Source organism: Phasianus colchicus, chromosome 2, assembly GCF_987193195.1.
Source record: "Phasianus colchicus chromosome 2, bPhaCol1.hap1.1, whole genome shotgun sequence".
Classification (NCBI taxonomy): domain Eukaryota; kingdom Metazoa; phylum Chordata; class Aves; order Galliformes; family Phasianidae; genus Phasianus; species Phasianus colchicus.
The window spans coordinates 46,775,132-46,795,048 of record NC_143437.1 but is presented as its reverse complement, the minus strand read 5'-3'; the positions used below and the strand labels follow the sequence as shown (position 1 = coordinate 46,795,048).

Below are 19,917 nucleotides of genomic sequence, written 5' to 3'. Positions count from 1 at the left end.
TACTCTCAGAAAGTCTATTCATTTGAACAGTAGAACCTTAGTCTAGAAGCAGTTCAGCACTTTATGAAGAGAAAAATGGCTCAGAAAAGCTGAGCCATGATGCATTTGAAGTAGCCAGATGTATTGACATGGTTGGGCATTCTATACTTAGCAAATAACCACTTGCATATGGATAAGGCTGACAGAACCAGATGTAGGAAGCCTTTATTAGATTATATGTTGAGAGCAATGGGTAACACTGATTTTACACAGATCAAAACTAAAAAGGCAGCATAGCATTAAAATAGGCTGAAGTAAACAACATGATTCAGCTGGCAAACACAACTAGAGGGCTCCTGCTCTACTAGCATATGCTAATCCTACTAAAGTACTACAGAAATCATAGTCCTTCAGATATAGCCCTAGTTTTATACAACCAACTGAAAGCTATTTGCAGATGGACAAAAGAAAAGCCACCAAAAAACAAAAAACACCCCATCCTGTGGAGAATGTTAGTCTGTCACATCCAAGTGGAGAAATTCTCAGCATATGGGAGGAATCAGACATTGGAAACACTTTTCCCTGTGCAACAACTACAGATGTCCAAACCAACATGCTTAGTTGATGAAGCTTAGTCAAAAGAGTTTCTCAAATTTAGTGCATCCACTACTGAGTAGGCATGTCTAACTTAACTACAAGTCATACTTGAGCAGCATAGTTTCACATTAGTTTTTCCAACAGCTGCAAGCCATTATGACAGTGTGAAATTAAACAACCTTGCTGAAAAAATGAACTACTCCTTGCACCAATATTTATAGATACTCAAATTATAGCACAAGATAAATGGTAAGTACTGACTCAGCCATCACTGAAAGAGTTCAAAGAGTCCTTATAAATTGACATTTGACAGGGATAAGTAAATTAAAGTTTTCTATGAAGGCCTACACACTGTATTACATAATGTAGTGTACATATATGAAAGTATTGGTCATACTGTGTCAAGACTTGTTTACAGGGAACAGTCATATTCCCTTCTCTAAGATGACAGCAGTAGCTGGAGGGACTCAGGAATATTTGCTTGGGTTTAGCGCTGCTCTCAGAGGGGTGCCTGCAGTGGATGTCCTTTGTGTGACACCCACCCTACTCTCCTGGCACAGTAGAGCACAGCATTAAAAACTGGTTCAAACATTCAGTGATAGAAATTCTACTTTTATGTAAGAAAAGAGCTTGCTGGAAAAAAAATGAACTAAGATTCTTCAACTTTATCACAAGTTGTGTTTTGATCTTCCTGAGATTGTTTTAACAGATTCAGAAGAAAAAGTTAGTTTTGGTGGATGAACTTTCCAGACTTGTTTTTCCATACCAAAGTTTTGTATTTGGACTACTTAGCGCACAGACAGAGATCATAATGTTTGTCAATAATGGGCCACTAAGATCAGAGCATTATAAGTAATGCTGAAAAGACAACAGCACATCTTTATCTCAATTCTTGGCATTTGTTGTCTTCCACAGGAAAGATTTAAGGACATACAAATAAATCTGCTGAACTCCTAGAAGATGCAACGTCTCTGTTGTTTTAATCACAAATATTAAAGGCACAGAACAATTTTGGTTCGAACAGGAGTATTTCAGGATGCCTGCACACAATTGCTGCTAGCAATAGCTGATAACAGTGCTTGTGTTTCTTAATAACTGATACAATATTTAATCTACAAGCAGGAAGTCTCATTGAGTAACCTTAGATTTATGTTAAGATCTCCCCTAAAGATATGCTTTGAGACAATCAGAAGTAGTAAAGGTCAGATTATACCACCACTCGCTCCAGTTGCCTGTTGCAGAGCAATAAATAACTTCAAAGTAAGTGATGCTGTTAGGGATTAAAATAATTTCTCATGTATTTTTAAATCCTCACACTTTTCCTTATTGAATGCCTGCTTGGTGCTTAGCAACTATGAGCTGTCTAAACTGCTCACTGCAGTTATTACCATCCAGTGAGGAAGACTTAACAAAACAAATCATGGGGTTATAGAAGAAGCTCATCAGCACCTCCCTTATTATATGAGGCAGTAAAAACGACCGAAAATTAGTTAGCTAATCCCACATACAGACATGCAATTCAGGAAACAACATTAACATATACAGGTGCTGCTTGGAAAGTAATGCCTTCTATTTCGTTATGTTGGCCCACAGTGTCAGAGGCAGATGCTGGCAGTAGTAGAAGTTGAAACTTCTTGCCAATATCCTGTTATGTGTTGTTGCTGTGTAATAGATAGCAGTTAGACAAAATGGCCTCTAACATGAAAGTGCACATGAAACAAAGGTGAGGAATTGAATTCTTCCATGTGGGAAAAAAAATAGCACCCATTGACATCATCAATACTTGCTGAACATTGATGGAGACCACGCAGTGGACATGAGCACACTGAGGCAGTGGGTGGTGTGCTTCAGCAGTGGCAACTGCAACATGGAAGGCAAGCCATGCAGATTTTGACAAGCATGGAATGCAGGCTCTTGTTTATCACAGCACTGATTAAAAATGCACAGCTAATGGTGGTGACTGTTGAAAAAAACAAAATTCTCAGATACAAAACACTATCAACATTACTGTGTTCTTTGTAACAGTTATAGTTTCCATGGAAATAAATAGGAGGCATTAGTTACAGCACAACCTACATTTGTGTGCATAAATATATGCACGTATAAACACATACATACACGTCTACTCATATACACACTTCATTATTCAGGAGGAATGTACAAAGGACCTGAATATATAATTATTGCTTATATCCAGAACAAGTTTCAAAGTAAAATGTCAACAAACCCTCATTCAGTTACTCAGAACTGAAAAATTATTTCTCACAGCAATTAACTGCAAGATAATTAACTTCTTATTTTACAGAGAGTATTAAAGAAGATGGGCTACAAGAATTACAACCACATATTCAGAGATATGTGAAGCCTCCGTATTGAAGTCATGGGGTCAACATACACCATCTCCTGAGAAAGTCTTAAAGAGCAAAGGCAGTTCAGTATTGCTACATAGCAAGCTAACAAAGGCAGCCCTCAAATCTGGAGCTGAGTCCAATGAGGTGAGTAGAAAGAATCATCAACTCCTACAGATCAAGGTCTAAATACAGAGTGAAAATGAAAATAATTTGAGTCACAATTGTTAGAATGTAACAGTAATAAATTTACATGGAAGTACACCAGGAGCAGGAAGCCTCTTCAAGATTACAGAGTCAGTTGAAATACAAATATACACCTGACACTGAAGTGAGTGTAGAATAGGTTATGGAACAAGCTGGGGAAAACAAAAAAAACTAACTTAATGAAATTGCCAAGACCAGATGGTGTTCACCCAGGAGCTCAAAGGAACTCGAGGATGAAATGACTGAATTATCAAGGACAGTATGCAGCCTCTCATTGTATTTGTACCTAAAAAATATGACAAATGTGACATCAATTTTTAAATAAGTTTCAACGGAGCTGAGGCCTCTTGGTGTGGTGTTCGTAATAGGCAAGATGGCTGTATTTTAATTAAAAAAATGAGTTAATCATCTGAATGATCAATTTGGAGTTAGTGTGGTTTTGAGACAAATCAGGCCCTTGCAAACTTGCATTTGAAGAAAGTGGGGATTGCTATGGATAAGAGTGATACTTGATTTTGCCAATGGCATTCTTATTAAAGGGTTTAAAAAGAAAGCAATGATAACAAAAGATGAAGTTATGAACAATTATAATTTATCAGTTGAATGAAGCAGAAAATAGGAGCTCAAGGTCAGTGGTCATTTCTTGTAGGTCACTGTTCAGACCCAGGCCCGCGCTAGTTCTCACTCTCATGAATGGGGCTGAATAGTGCAGGGAGGAATTTTTGTAAAGGGTCAACAGAAAATACAGCAGAATCTGAGAGCTGAGTGTCTGGATAATAAAGAAGCATGAGAAATCCACTGCAGGTGATTAAGAATACACAAAAGAATAAACGCCACCTGAGCTTCACTTATAAGTGACACACCTTACCATTGAGTAGACCAGTACCACTCAGAAGCAGTATCCTGGGACTCTCACAGAAGTAGGAATATCAGATAGAACTATATAAATGAAATAAAAAAGCTCAGTGAAAACAAAAGCACAATAATTTGTAATACTTAAAAACTTTAAGTTTAGACACTGTTGGGTAACAGAACAAAATGAAATGATCATTATGCCATGGTTCATTTGTGTCATTGATGTTATGTGTAGTGAAGTTCCCCCAACACTCTTGGGAGAGTCTGGAGCAGATTCAGAAGTGAGAAGGAAAGAGCAAAGAGCAAATTCTCTCAGAAAAAGATGACCAAAATGCAATATGGTAGAGGTCTACAGAATCCAGGGACTCGCAAACAAGTTGAAAAAGGATGCTTGTATGCTCTCTTTGCCAGTAAAAAAAAAGAAAAGCATTAAAGTTTTGAAATCAGATCAAGAAAAAAAAAAGAGGATAAAGGTTTATTATACAACATTCCCCAATTCAGTAAAAGCTGTAAAATGGGAGAATACCAGGGCTACCTGTGACTGTGCTGTATTCATTTTTCCACATGCATCTACTTGTAGTCACCAGAAAAGCTAAGACAGTAAACCAGATGTCTCTTTATTCTGATCCTGTCTGCAGCCTATCTTCTACTCTTATACTATGTTGAGGAGCACTCCACTTCTAGACAGATATTTACAAAATATAGCTCAAGAACAGCTTATCTGGATTTCAGAATATGGACTCTTTTAACACAGCTGACAGATTTTCAGGAAGTAGATACCACATATCTGAATACTGATTCTACAAAAGCATCCATGTAACAGATGAAGAGACTTGAAAAGAAGGATCTTGTGAAATCAAAAGATAATTGCTTCAGTGTGCTTTTCTCTCGGCAGTAAGCTATCAGATTTCAGTAGCTAAATATCAGCATAGATTCTGTCATCTCACTGCAGCTCTCCAGGAACAGCCAGAAAAGTTTCTCAGAAAGGAAATACTGGTGCTGTGTCTCATTAATTAAATAATTCTCAGAATTTTCTGGTGCACGGAAATGATGCATTTATGTTTGTTAGCATGGTCTAACCAAATTGCAATATACCAAGAACTCAAACATGCTTCTGAATCAAAGAGGTTCCAGTGATCATTGGCAGGCCAATCTGCACATGGACATCCTATTATGAAGTCAAGGGAAAACAGAACTTTCCTGCATAAGAAAAGTCAGGAGAGATGCAAAAGTGGAAAGCAAAGAACATCTCTTTAAATATTGTGATAAGCCCTGTTGCTTAAACCTTCTGTTCCTTCCCTGAAAATTATCTGAAGAAACCAGAACACTCTCAGATTGCATTGTTTCAGGCCCTGAACTTGCCCTCTTATCTCCATTGCCACACCGTCCGCAATCATTATAGTGTAGGAAGAGCTACGGGTATGTGAGACAAGACCAATTTTACCCCCCTGGTATTACGCATAAAAGGGTAGAAAAGTGGAAATATTCCAGTATTTGCAGACATAAGGTGTTATGAACGCATATTTCTAGAATCAACATCCATCTCATGAACATTTTCCACCTCCTGTTGTCCACTGCATTTGAGATAGTGTGCATAGCAGAACCTGAGTTCTTGTGTGCATAGCAGTTACTTATCAACAGTATGCAGCATACTTCATCCTTTATACTGAAGGAATTTCTAGTTCCCCTTTTTCAGTTGTTCCCCAAATGGTAACAGACTTTCCTGAGACTATGTGCTCAGTAATACATATGCTGTGCATCCAAAGCTTGCAAGGCCAGAGGAAGACTAGAAGCTGCTACCTACCCCAGAAGATAGCTCCATGGTGGTGAATGGTTTATCAATGGTTGCAGCACAGAAACAAGAGATGAGCAACAATCTGAAGTGCACTTCCTTCTGCTGTAGATGGGTATCATGTGATCTACTGATATAAAACATCTGTCTAGTATCCCTGTCTGCTTTCCTGCAAACCCTCTTGAAGACCCATGCATGAAATGAATTGGTCTTCTGAAGTCAGAACAGCTGTGGATGGGGGAAGGCATTCTTATTAAAACAAACATACATTTTTAACAAACCAAAGTTGGTAGACAGCATTTTCTCCCTAGTGAAAAAACCCTAGATAGCAATGAATAAAGTATTAAATAAGAATAAAGTAGAGATCTATACAGAAAACACATCATTTCCATTCAGAGTTTAAGGATGCTCAAGCATCCTTAAACATGCTCCAAGAATTAGCCTGCACATAAACAGATTGAGCTAGGAGAAAGTTCAGTCTGGACACTAGGAAAATTATTTACACAAGGTTAGCCAAACACTGGAACAGGCTTCTTAGCTAGGGGGCAGATGTTCCATGCCCATCAGTGTTCAAGAGGCATTTGAACAATGCCCTCATTAGTGCTCTTCAGCTTTTGGTTAGCCATGAAGAACTCAGGTAGTTGGCGTAGGCAATTTCTGAACATCCCTTTCAAATGAACTATTCTATCCTGTCCTATCCAGTCTGCTGTGGGAAAGGATTGTACTTGTCTCTTAACCTGAGTCTTGATGCAGAGTGGTTTGCTGAAGTGGTAGTGAAGGTTAAGAAAGCATAGAAGAATAAAATTAGTTTTGAGTACATGTAAAGACTAGGTCTCTTCTATCAATAACCCTGAAGAAAAATAGCTCACCTCCATATCAGCTGGATTGGTTTTGAAATGATTGAACATTCATTTTCTTTTGAGTGGAATATACATATATATTTTTTTAATAAAATATGTTGAGAGATTCTGGCATGCAAGTCATTCTACCATATTAACTTTACAGTAAAGTTAATGTGAAAAGACTGAAAAAACACAACTACGCTGAACGTTAAAATAAGAAAACCATAGTTTTGGAAAAAGCAGCCCCTTCAGTAAATAGAATTTAAAAATAAGGATGGAGACAAAGCCATTGGGTTTTCACTCTCCACAGTAAGAGGTTCAGCTAGATCCAGACTCTTCTCTTCCACTTGTGGAATGGGTGCTTCAATACAGCATGACTTGAACCCTCTGAGTACTACTGTAAACACAAAATCTCTGTATTGTATAATTTCTGCAACAGCACATCACTTTGTTTCCTGTAGATCTCAAAATTTCTACTCCTGTTACCTCTTCCCAGTACTCACCAAGTGTTTAAAAACCAGAATGCTATTCCTTGCTTGAGCTATAGCTCACAGCTATGGAACACTCGTAGGGTAATGGTTGTGTTGCCCAGCTGAATAAAGTATTATTAGGAAGAGGAACCTGAAGACCTCTAGCTCATATTCATAGGCAAAGAACATAATTTGTAAAACATCTGGAGAAAGTCTAAGAACTGACACCTTCTTAGAAGGGTGACTGCAATGCAATGGAAAGCATAGCAATGACAGTATAGTAGCTGAAGTCCTAGGCTGCAGCAGGTGAGGATACATTCAAATGTGGCAGCTATAGACACAGTAACAAAGCAAGGAATCTGCTCAGCTTTGGAAGACCTCAAGTATGCAGGGATCTCCTACAAGATACTCTTGCCACTGCCAGCCCTTAAATGAGGTCTGGGAAGGGATGGATCCTGGCTCCACCCCTTCCAGTCACTCAGGGTCATTGCATGCACCTGAGCTCCCCTGAGCTGGCCCTGCCTCCCCATCTGGTGCTCAATCACTGTTTCAAGCCCTGACTTAGCATTTCTGCTACAGGTGATAAAGTAACACATGACAATTATTTACTATTTCAGACACAACAGCCCCCATCCACATACCCAAACTGCACTTGTATGCAGACTGTTCAGCTGTCTGTATTAGATAGCCTTGGTTTTGTCTTCTAAAAGCTTTCTTAACACAGCAGCATTTAGGTGCCTTTTCATTAAAGCAGCAAGGGTCTTTATTACCATATCTATGTCACTGAGATTTTCTTTCTGCCAGAGAACAATCACCTCACATATCTCTGAACCATCATCCAGCCTTACAAAAAACAGCTTCCTGCATGTGTCCCACAGTTTTCTAAGGGAATAATTCAGCACAGGAAGGTCAAGCCATCACTTCACTAGAGGATCAATTCACTAGAATAATTATTTTCAGACAAAACACAGAGTTCATATTCATGTCAGCTGAGATCATTGTCTGTATTACAGCAGCTTCTCCTAGGATTTGCAGCCCTGCTGTGTGGGACATGGTTCAGAACAAATAAGACAGGGGGAACACAGCATAAACATGGTCTCCGTAAGGTGCCAGAGGCAGGAGACTGAAAATAAACAGTGCATTTTTATTTCTGCCACCCAGGAACTCTTGAAATACATGATTTTGAAGTGTCATACTATTGAGTTTAAACTCACTAAAACAGAAAGCAAGACGACATTAATGAGACAGGTCACCTGCCTACACAAACAGGAATTCTGCCCAGTCCGGCCCAGTGCTATTAATGAAATTGGGACAGGAAAGACTGGAATGGCATATGGCTGACAGATGCAGTCATGTTAATTTGATGGTGCAGTAGAAAAGAATTACTCAGTACATCATTATCAATTCAGTATTCTCCAAACTCTTCAGAGAAGAAGCCTTCACTTTTGGTTCAGCTAACTAGAAGTTAACTTTCCATAAATGTACTACTTGTACATAGCTTTTCAAATGTATCCTTCATGTGTAATTTACTGCACTATACAACAAGAAATTTGAAAAGCACTTCAGAAAGTTACATAGCATGTGCTCAGTTCTTGTCATTCCTGATGTTTTTCCTATTCTTAAACATCTCCACAGCTAAGACAGTATTTTATCATCTTTTCTTTTAGATTTTCTTCCTAGTATCCATCCCTACCGCTATAGTTTCAGTTTAAGCTTACTGACCAAAAACACCCAGTGAACTCAGATTTTTACTGTATATCCAAAGGCCAGAGATCAGATTCCTTCATTCGTTGTTTAAAAAAAATTAAAACCCCCAAAAAACAACCTATGAGGAATCCAACTTGCTCTTGTTTTCAAGCTGAAACATTGAGAACAACATCCAGATATCAGCTTATCTTGAGATAATCTATTTTTCTCTCAACTCAGTTTCCTAAGGACCATGTTTCCCCAGTTAATTCCAAGGATTTCATGTGAAATAATGCCAAAATCTGTTTTCTCTCAGGGCATCATCATACTGTCCAGTCAGAACTCTAACTTCACAGGTAACTTAGCTAGAGCATTAAATATTTAACTGCAGGCTATGGAAGAAAGCCAATAGACTAACCATTCAAAATTTCTCCTCCCTCTTCTCATTATTACAATTTTTAGGCATGCTTTTCCTTTCATGCTCCATATCTATGTTACAGGATGCATCTCTTGGAGGAATGCGTAGAAAGAGCGTGTAATAGTGATGGTACTGGTTGTCAGGGTACAACTAAACAGGTCCACCTCACTTTCCAGGCAATGCATTTCAATTCAGTCTTGTCTCCTCTTTCACATTATTGAAGTTAGTACTTGACTTTCAGTTTGCAATGCCAAGTGAGCAGTACCTTGAATTCTGAGTCATCTGGCAAGGATACCGTCTCCAAAACAGTAAGCACGAAGTTTTATTCTCTCCACTTTCCTATTTTTCCATCCTTTTAAATGTGGGTGGTTATGTAAGAGAGAAAATAAGGAACTCTTCAGTTCAGAAATGAAGAACTGCATTAATTCTGTTTTTCAGAAAAGAATAACCTGTAGCCTTCAGTGGTATCTTAAAATTATTGGTCTCAATAACAAATAGGTTTTCTTGCTTGGTAAATCATGCGCATCCTGGAATATTAAATTACAGTGATCTGAAAACACAGGAAAGGGAAGTTCAGTACCTGGACATAAGTCCAATCTTAGTTGAGATCAGCTTAGATGACCTGAATTATTTACCAAAGACAGATTTGTCACATCCGCATTCAAGTACTTGTTTCAGTGGCAGCTAATATACACATTTAACAACGTGTATATATAAAGGACATTAATATAGTTTTTTTTTTTTACCTCTGCTTCAAAACACAGATGTTATTCTAAACACAGCTAAATGTCTGATTAAATGACAGGTGTATCCATCCAGAATCTTACTTGTAAATAGCTAAGATGGGATTTTGCAAGATTTTTGCTTTCTATAACTAGAAACACAGGCAGTTACAGTTTGTCCTGAGCACTGTGGGGGAAAACAGATGAGCCCCTACACATTATCTAGAGCACAGTGAAATTCAAAATTAAATGGACTTGCCTCTTGTTTCGCTCATTCTGATTTGAACCTGCTCTCATGTAAGCAAACCCCACACGTGGGTATGCAGTAGTTCAGAAACCCATACCTCTGAGGTAAACTTCCCATACTGTGCTTTTACTGAATATCATGTAAGCTTCTTTAAGTTGACCACAGAAACAAGGCCTCTGCACTACAATTTCTTGCGTGGCTGCACAATGTCATGCTACCGTATGCAAATCCCAGTGATGAGAGACTTTTTTCACTAGTGATGCATCTAGCCTTTCTCAATTAGGGTATCCAACTGTGCAACCTATAGCAAACAGGAAGGAGCTTGCAGAGCGCTCTCTCAGAGCCATCTTTGTGCATTGGTTTAGATCGCAGAGGGATGGGCTTGGTTTTGCTCATTAGCTGTTTGACTCCCCCATGCTGAAGAACAATTTTTTCTGACCATTGCTCACATTTTGGCAGGAACAGAGAGAATGCAACTGGAGCTAAATCTGAGGAACAGCCTTGAAGGAATTTTCTTGTTTTGCCTTCCATACAGCAAAACAGATTAACTCTAGGCTGAGCCTGACAATTTACATTAACATGTCATTTATCTACATACCATGAAAAAATGTTCCCAAAGTTAGAAAAGGGCCATGTTTGGAGTCACTAGTTTCAAAGCCTGGAGATGAATCAGCAATTTTGAAATTATACAGACAGACAGACCAACAAAGCACTGCAGTAAAACATGGCTCATGACAGCTCCCCTCTGCTTGCTTTTCTGAGAAAAGCCACCATGAGCCAAGCTTTTGTCTCAAAACAATCCTAGGGCATTTCAGTGGAAGTGATTCAGGATCACATGTCCTTAGGCTCAGGTTTGCAAAAAATCTGATGATACAAGGCTGGCTGAAAGAGAGCATCTGTGAACCAGTATCCCTGGGAAAGAGTCTGAAAAAAAAAAATCACAAAATAGGAATACTTCTATGAGAGATCTTGGAAAGGCTCTTACCAACAGTCCTCAGGAAGGCTCTCCCTGAGCAATCCTTTAGAGGACATAATCCTCTACTTAACCTGGTTCCAAATAATACTTTTCTTTTAAGTTCATACCAGAGATGTTAACAGAATAAGACAAATTCCACATTAAGCCTATAAATGGACTACCAGTGTTTAAGCAGTTTAAGCAGAGGCTTAATGAAAGTTACCTCTGAAGACCTCTGAACTTGTTATGCTTCTTATACATGTCATAGGCCTGGGCCTTCACACCTCACACAAGCAGAAATGTCCCACAGCTTTGCTGTGTCCCAGGACCAGAAAGGCCTGCTCCACTGAGACAATAGTCTTGGCTGTAGGCAACACTTCTTACTAGAGACATAGGAAGAGAACAGCAAAATCTAATTCAAAAGCATGGGCCCTGTTCAAGACCTTCCTTGCCTATGCTTAAGCAAGCACCACTCAGCATAGAGATAGCCTCTGCAGCTGAGAAAATAAATTCTCATTTGTTACCTCCTACATTCAGAAGCTCTGTGTTGAGTTCTTGTACAGTCAGTCTTACAGATGCTGTCTTTTCCCCTATTTAAATATAGGGAAGGAAGAAGAGGCAAGATGAATTAAAGACTCACTTTTAAACCAGAAGCTAGCTTTAACCATGAACCATTCACACTATTCCAGAGACATCTGGAAGAATCCAAGTGTATCCAATAACTTGTCCAAATTCCTTATGCCCATTAAGTAATGGTCCAGAAATCAGTTGAAGGAAAATTACACATTTTTAACTGAAGTAATGCAACCATTCACTTGGTTTCACATTCAGATATTCATTCTCCACTCCATAAACTGACAGCTATTATGAAAGACTAAGTGGTTGAAGGTTTTGTTGGTAGCATCCAACTCAACAGGCAATAAAAGAAACCAGTTGGAAAACCAAGAATAGCAAGAAGAGTGGTACAAATTAAGATGTTTCCAAATTCACAGTACTCCAGAAGGTAGCAAATAGCTAGCACACATTAAGGTCACACTTCCCCTCAACACTTCCCTTAAACATTTTCCAAAAGACACTGAAATATGTAAGCACTATTACCTTGCAATTCTCATTCAAATTAACCCAGAAATATCATGATGTAAAATAGAACTTTACCATGTAAGTTTGTGGGTTTTTTTTTTTTTTTTCCACCCTCCTTCCTTCCCATGAGGAATTGTGGTCTCTCTCTCTTTTTTTTTTTTTTTTTTTTAACACACAAGACAGACTGAATTTATTTCAACAGGAATATTGTACTTCTAAAATTAGGTAGAAATACAAACTCCCAAATAGACTTCGACTGAATAAGATATTTAAAAGGAATTCTGTATCTCTTTGTTCATTGAAAGAGAAGATAGAGATGTTGAGTATTTAAATACATAATAGCCTAAAGGCACATGAAGGAAGCCATGCAAGTGACTTGTTTTCAAATATTTTTGCAGGTCTTCAACCTTGCAGCTCTTACTGAACATATGTTCAGCATGTTACACAGCAATGCTCCTCACATAATTTAGTAATCTTCAGATCCCTCTCTCACAACCAGCTCCCTCTCTTTAATACTGTGGACAGTCTTATCTCATTAACTCAGCTAGACATTAAACAAAGCATTACAAGGAAGTGATTGTAAAATATATATATTAGTTCAGGGAATACTAAACCCATAGATATTAATAGAAGCTTGCTATGTAATTGGATTCCTGTTTTTGTGTATTTCAGTCTAGCCTGAGTTACCAGTTTCCATCATTGTCCATCTCTGACTTAATCAATGACAGAGCAAATATTGATCATTGCAGAGTTAGGACAGATGACAAGAAAGCAACTTATTTTCTTGCAGGCAGATTGAGAATACAGCTAACGCTCCTATTGCATTTTTCAAGGGCTTTTTTTAGTCCTTTCGATCTAATAAATTTCATAGCTGTTGAACAATTTAGCTACAGAACCTAAGAAAACCAAGAGCCTAAAGCATGATATTAACTAACTCAACCACCATAACAGCACCTATTTAAAAAAAGAGAAGAAACAGCCAACAGTGTGTTTTGTAAACTAGAGAAAACTGTGACCACTATGGTAACACAATAGTTTATAAACAGGCTGTTATTTTTAGAGCACTGTGTTTTTTAATTGCCAATAAACTTACCCTGTTGTGAATGCTTTGTGAAGTCTCCGATGAAAGCATGCACTCTCCAGAATTCCACAGGGCATAGAGACTATACGTTACGTCTTCTGGAGGAGATGCTGACAACAACTGACAGAAAGAAAAACAGCCCAATAAAGATATTTTTAAATGAAAAAAGGAAGAAGGAGCCCTATTAGCTCTCCCCATCCCCAGCTCTGCTCCACCTGGCTCAGCTGTGGCTCACAAGTGTGAGGAGATGAGAGCATCTGTCAGATCTCAGCCTTGACTGAGTTTTAATTTGCCTCCAGTGCAGTCTGAATCTTTATGAATTAGCACGGACTAAAGTGAATTTGAGTCAGATGGAAGCATCCTTATGAAAATCACTAGAAAACAGCTTTTCTCTTCACCAAGCATAAACCTTGTTTTTGTAGTATGTGGCCTCAAAGGGTAAAATAATTTTCACTTTAACAACAGTCATTCTGAGACAAAAATGTGCCCGCACATCTGTGTGCCTATACAGTCTTAAAAGGCAGACTGAAGTGACTGATGTCACAATTTAATAACAGCACCCAGAAACACCAACAAAGCATCAACAAGTAGAATTTGTCTCCTTTACCAGAAAAGGTAACATTAATGAAGACAGATAAAATTTTCGAGAAAATTACCAGTTGTAATGTGCTGCTTCTCCCAGCCCGTGGTATCGGTGAAGTAAATAACACAGACTGGACCACAGCAGTTTTTTCAGAGATAGCGTTTCTTCTTTGTGAATAAATAACAGCTGCTGAGTACCCTTCCTTCCCTTGCTTGTTGACCCTGGGCATAGTTCCATGTCCCTCTGCTATACCTCTCACAGCCCTTTTTAATTTCTCTCCAGTCTTGCTGCCCCCAAAACTGTCCACGCATGGCTGCATATTAGCTTTTCACATGCTTCCAGAAGTTTTCTGCTAGTAGGTCTCCTCTTGTTTCCATATGTAGCAATTAGACAGATCAATACAATGGAAAAGGCGTTACAAGAAACACATGATAACAAAAGGACCACCACAATAGAAAAGTGCTATAAAGAAAGGGAAGAAGATTGCTCAACCACATCAGAAGATTCTAGGCTCACAGAGGAAAGCTGCACCAAGAAGGAATCTCTAGAAAGAAATACTACCACAATGCCAGTCAGCCCTTAAAAGAGGTCTAAGGGAGGTGCAGCCAAGCCCCACCCCTTCCAATCGTACAGCTGAATTGCATTCACCTGTGCTCCCACGGCTGACCGGGTCCTTTCCCCAGGTGCTCAATCAGTGGTTTAGGCCATGACTCAACAATTACAATACACCAAGTCTTTCTCTTTGTTCTCTAAAATTATTTAGCTTTACCTCAATTACTGCCTTCAACCTATTTTTTGTGACTTGATATCCATGTTTTTTTAATTATTATTATTATTTTCTACTGGAACTGAATCACTCACTTGGTTTGCATGACTCAGTTTTTTTTGTACACATTTGGTAATATAGTGCCCATCTAGCTCTCCATCAGTGCTCATAATCTCCAAGACGAACTCCATATGTCCCTACACAACAATATCCTTGAAAGCATCAAATTTCCAGCTGAGGAGAAGTCCCTGTCCAAAAAGTCTGACTATTTGCTTAAAATTACTCATTTATTTACTCCTTATTTTCCAGCAGAGATACTCAGCATGAAAACAAGTACTTTTCTCAGGAACTTGTCCAGTCCCCTAAGGCCAGATCTGTCTCAAGCACTTTCTTTGGTTTGATACATGAGGCAGGGTGCCAGTGTCTAGTTTTTGGCCAAGGACGTTTCACGAGAAAATGAGCAGCAACGCAGAATTTATTCAAAGTGGTAGCAAGCTTTGCACAGCTGTAAAAAGAAGTTTTATCACTATAAGTAACAGTGCCATCTGCTGACTCTCACTATAACCATATTGGGAGGGTTCCATAATAGATAATTAAGCAATAAATTTTTCCAAACTCCAATATCTTTCCACAAAAAACAGCTGCTGTTAGGATTTTGGTTTTTTTTTAAGCCTTCTGATAGGGTTCTGGAGTAAAATTACTTTTTCAGAATGACTTCTGAAATCAAGAAATCCTCAGCAGTTTTCCTAAGGACCTAAGAGACAGCAAAGTCTTTCATTATATATTCCTCTGACCTCCATTTGATTGCTTTTACATCATTGCACAAAGCATCATAAAACTTTACATAGCTCACCCCAGCTTGTCATCTCTTTATGTGAGCCTAATGAATCAAGCTGCTACCTTTGCAGATGATAGCAGGGCCCTTGAGGTTCACAAACTCAAACCAGAAGTGTCCAAGTTCAGGCATTTGAAAGATAAGCTACCACTTTTTAGGAAAAGAAAAAAATAAATAGTCCTTGTTGTTATGTGCACTGAACCTGTCAGGAGACTAAATCCCAATTATTGTTCCTTAGGGATTCAAAACAACAGAGAACAAGTGCTGACAAGACCTGCTTTTGTTTCCAGCCTCCCAAATTCTGCTCACAGCCTTCTTCATGTCCAGGCACATTGGGTTACATTACAATGATTTTTATGATAGTTATCAGTTGTTTTTTAAATCAAAATGTGCTTGATGGAGCTTTTCTTTCTAAATAAGGAAGATTACCTCCATACTTACATTATCCTTGTTCTTTCCAGGAGAAAGTTTTTGTCTACTATTCTTTCTACCACTATTAGTTTCATGGAAAATATTTTAAGGATGAGTCCCTAAGAAAAAGAGAAGATATAGGAAGGAGCCTGATGTGGGGAAGCAATGTAGCTGCAAGACCTGCTGAGCCAGCTTGAATCCTCATTTAAAAGATTTTGTATCACATATTTCTTAGCAGTTCAGAAGAATTTGCTTTCCAGCCCGCTATTGCTAGGCTGATGTGGGCTGGCTGCAAACAGAAGATGCGATTTGCTTTTTCTTCAGATGTTCCTTTCCTGCCACCCCAGATGGCTGAGTAGCATCTACAGCTCACACACTATAGGGACCTTTGCTGTGAGTCTGGTGTCACTTTATAATACTATCACAAATTCAAAAACATTGTCATATTATTATACCAGTTTGCTAGACTCAAACTAGCAGAAAAGGCAAGCGAGGCAAATTTACACATCTAATTTTTATTTTGTGTTAATTTGATGAGGCTTGGGTGGGCCAAGCATAAGTAAATAAAAAGTCTGAGATAAAAGTACAGAAAATATAGAGCAGAAACTGCATCTTTAAAGGTTAGATGCCATTTGAGGCTGGTATGGCTTTGTATGATAAAGTCATGCTCTGGTACAGCGAGGACTATTGGTGGCTATGGGTGACCGTGGGAAAGTTAATAGTGAGCACCCTTCTCTCAGCTGTGGCTGCCAAGGAGGAAAGGCTTTGGCAGAGGTTTTGGAGATTGACTGAAATCCTGTTAGAGTGTTTATATGAATTAATTAAATTAGAGAAGACATAAATTAATAACCTCATTGAAGAGAACCTTTGACTATACAGCCATGCAAATATGTTGGAAAAGGTTTATGCTGTAACCTATTGTTCTGGGTCTGCTCCTCTCAAGTCAGTGAGAGTTTTGCAGTTCCTTCCAGTGGGGGTAGAGCAAAACTGACACAAGGCCAATGTTCATATGTTTATATTGCTGCTTCCATCTGGTGATGTGAAAGGAGGCTCTATGCTTTTCCTTCCAAAGTGGAAAAGGGAATTGAGAGGTAGATTGAACTGTCATAATCAGTTTGATTGTAAATGAGGAAATAACTCTATCTCTGGCTTCTCCTTCCTCTATACTATGTGCAGTGCAGAGAATTTGTCATTGTTCTTTTCTTTTTTCTCCTCACCTGCTTGCTCTTTTAACCAGGAGAGGAGGGAAGATTTCATTGCTTAGAGAAGATCAGTAAATCCTGAATAAATCTTATCTGAACTTCTACAGGCAGTCCAATCTAGGGTTACTTCATGTGGCTCTCAGGCTCTTCTCCTGTAAGCATACCCCAACACCAAATATACTATTAAATTTTCAGTGTGAAAGACCATAAATGTAATAGTGAAGCATGTATTGTGGCTTATTGGGTAAGGAGGTCTGTTCATCAGGAAGAAGTGAGTAGGATCCAATTCTGTCCAGACAACCATAAGATAGCAACTATAGCAGAACACCTCAGCTGGTACACGAATAATCCAGGAAAATGATTACAGAGTTCCTCCCAGGAATGCAGGAAACACCACATACCTGAACGTTGATAATATCTCACTCAGACTTACTTATACAGTAAATATATCTAATTCTGCTCTGTTTTATTCAGAAGTGACCCTAAAAATATGCAGAAGTGTGCATGGACCAGCTGTGGGGTGGCTTTTCTGGCTATATTTCATAAATGAATATAGCAACTAACTCAGTACAGTGCACTTCATAGGCTGGAGGCCGGCCAGGTACACAGAGTCTTTCAAGGACAGACGGTAGCATGGAGACACCTATCTTCTGCCATTCTTTAAGAAGAAGTGAAGGAGTATCACCTCCAGCAGGGAAACTTGTAGTGTCTGTTTCCCAGGGGTGCAGTGTTCGACACCAGTGCCTTCAGATTGAGAGCACAGGTCATTGTATTGGATTATCTCTGAAGAGTTTTCTGAGTCCTTACAAAAATCATGAGCATTTCTTTTACTCTCTTTTTTTTATTTTCCTTCCTCTCTTGACTTTCTCTTTTCCTCTAACTTACACCTCCTCCCTTAATTTTGACAATTTGGAATTTGATTTAGCTTCAAGTTAAAATACTCTTGTGTAGCTACATGAACAGTCCAGAAAGTTCATCTTAAAACAGACAGTTGTATTTGGTCATCTGAATAGTTCTTCAGGCTCCATAGCCTGAATTTACTGACTTTCCATTAGCCACACTAGAGATCCAGCTGACATTTAGATACCTAAATTAAGGTATTTAAATTTGAAAATTTATTCTACCCCTTTTGTGAAGACTCAGTGCTGCAGGCAAGGTCATCATGTAGAGCAACTGTTTGAAATTCACCACTATCTACTCCTGGTAGAATTAATCTGTTTTATCCAGATCTGTCTGTTGGCATTCAGCTGTCCAGACTATCCTGTCCAAGTGTGGTCTTTGATTATACCTTTGTTTTACTTTTCCCACCATCACTACAACTACTATCCAAACAAAGCAGTTCTTTTCTGTGGGATACCAACAGCAACAGTGATTCACTTTCAATAGCTTGTCTACAATTGCCTTCCCCTCTTCATTTCATTTTTTATGAACAGAGTCATCTTCATTTCTGTGGTGGAGCACATAATGACTCTCATTCAAAATTATCATTTTTTATATAGTTTGTTAGGATGAAAGACAGATTTACACACTTTTTAATTTAACTGACCTCTTTTGATTTCTCACAGATAACTCCTTCCAGCTAGAGGAGTTTTTAAATTAAGCATCTTCAGTGCTAATTTAATAAGCAGTTTAAGCATGACAGAGCCATCCTTAGCAACTCAAGAATCAAAATATTTGCCTATAGTGGTAAGATGTGTCCATGTCACTTTCTTGCCAATATTTATTTCTGTCATTTACTTTGTTTGAAAATAGTTTGAGGGACATCATCATAAACCAATTTACATGAACAAGAAACTGATGAGCAGTCACAGAGGGCTTAGTAGGTAGGGGTAAAAATTTTTACTCCTTAAAAGTGTTTGTTTTTTTGGAATGAATTAAAAATGAGATTTTGTGATTATTATTTTTCAATTTAAAACACTTTTTTGTTTTTGAAAAGAAACAACTTCATTCCTATGGACCACCTGCAAATATGAAGACTGCTATAGGCTGCTCTGCATGAGGCATGAAATGTGTTGTTGTGGTTCAGATAATTATGCTGTTGTAATACAAAACAGGCTTTTGTGTAGATACTTCTCAGAAGTACATGAGTGGCAAAATTCATTACTACCTGATCACAGAGGGAATTTTTCTGCAGAACCTGTATAGTAGAACAACTTTTCTAATTTCTGTGCTAATCCATTTCTCAATATAGGGGCAAAAGATGTGTTCAGTGAATGGTTAATATCTATTGCTTAACAAAATACATATATAATGGATTTTCACCTTCAGAGTAGACAAAGACTATTCAAAATTCAACACATCTTCAAAGTAGAAATTCTCACCTGGGCGCAGCAGCAAATGTTGGAATCGTCTTCCACAACTCTGGTCACTCTTTGTACAGTATATGAAAATACTAAGGCTTAGGGGTGATGAAGAACTTCAGATGTAGATATGGGATTCCAGTATTCTGGAATTTTTGCCCATCGTAGAGATAAAGAAATTTGGAATTAGAGCTTGTCTGTTCATGATTTTTATTTTGATGATTGACTCTGCAATTTAGATCTATCAGTCTGGGAGGGACAAATTTGCATTAAGTCCCTCTGTCATTAACTAGAGTTGCCTGTTTTCATTTTTTTTTTTTTTAACAAATTGTTGCAGTGGAGAGAATACAAAAGACAAGGCAATAGTCAGTGTGCTGCAGAGTTGTTATTGTTCTGGCACAAGTTTTTGTTTTATTTTTGGCCGTTCACTAAATTCATCCTTTTGTACTTCAGATTCAGTGACAGAGAATCAGAAAACTGACATTCTTCTCCTCTAATACCTGTGTAAGATTTTAATCCCCACATTTCTATTTATGAAACT

The 19,917-nt window shown here is 38.3% G+C and overlaps 1 long non-coding RNA gene across 1 annotated transcript; it reads right to left on the bottom strand.

Moving 5' to 3' along the window:
• Positions 1–7,611: 7,611 nt before the first annotated feature.
• LOC116241704 (uncharacterized) lies at positions 7,612–14,395 on the bottom strand. The gene is made up of 3 exons (XR_004169573.2): positions 13,936–14,395; positions 13,292–13,399; positions 7,612–11,087 (listed from the first exon to the last, which is right to left on the bottom strand). It is a non-coding gene; the product is annotated as an uncharacterized LOC116241704 (long non-coding RNA).
• Positions 14,396–19,917: the final 5,522 nt, after the last annotated feature.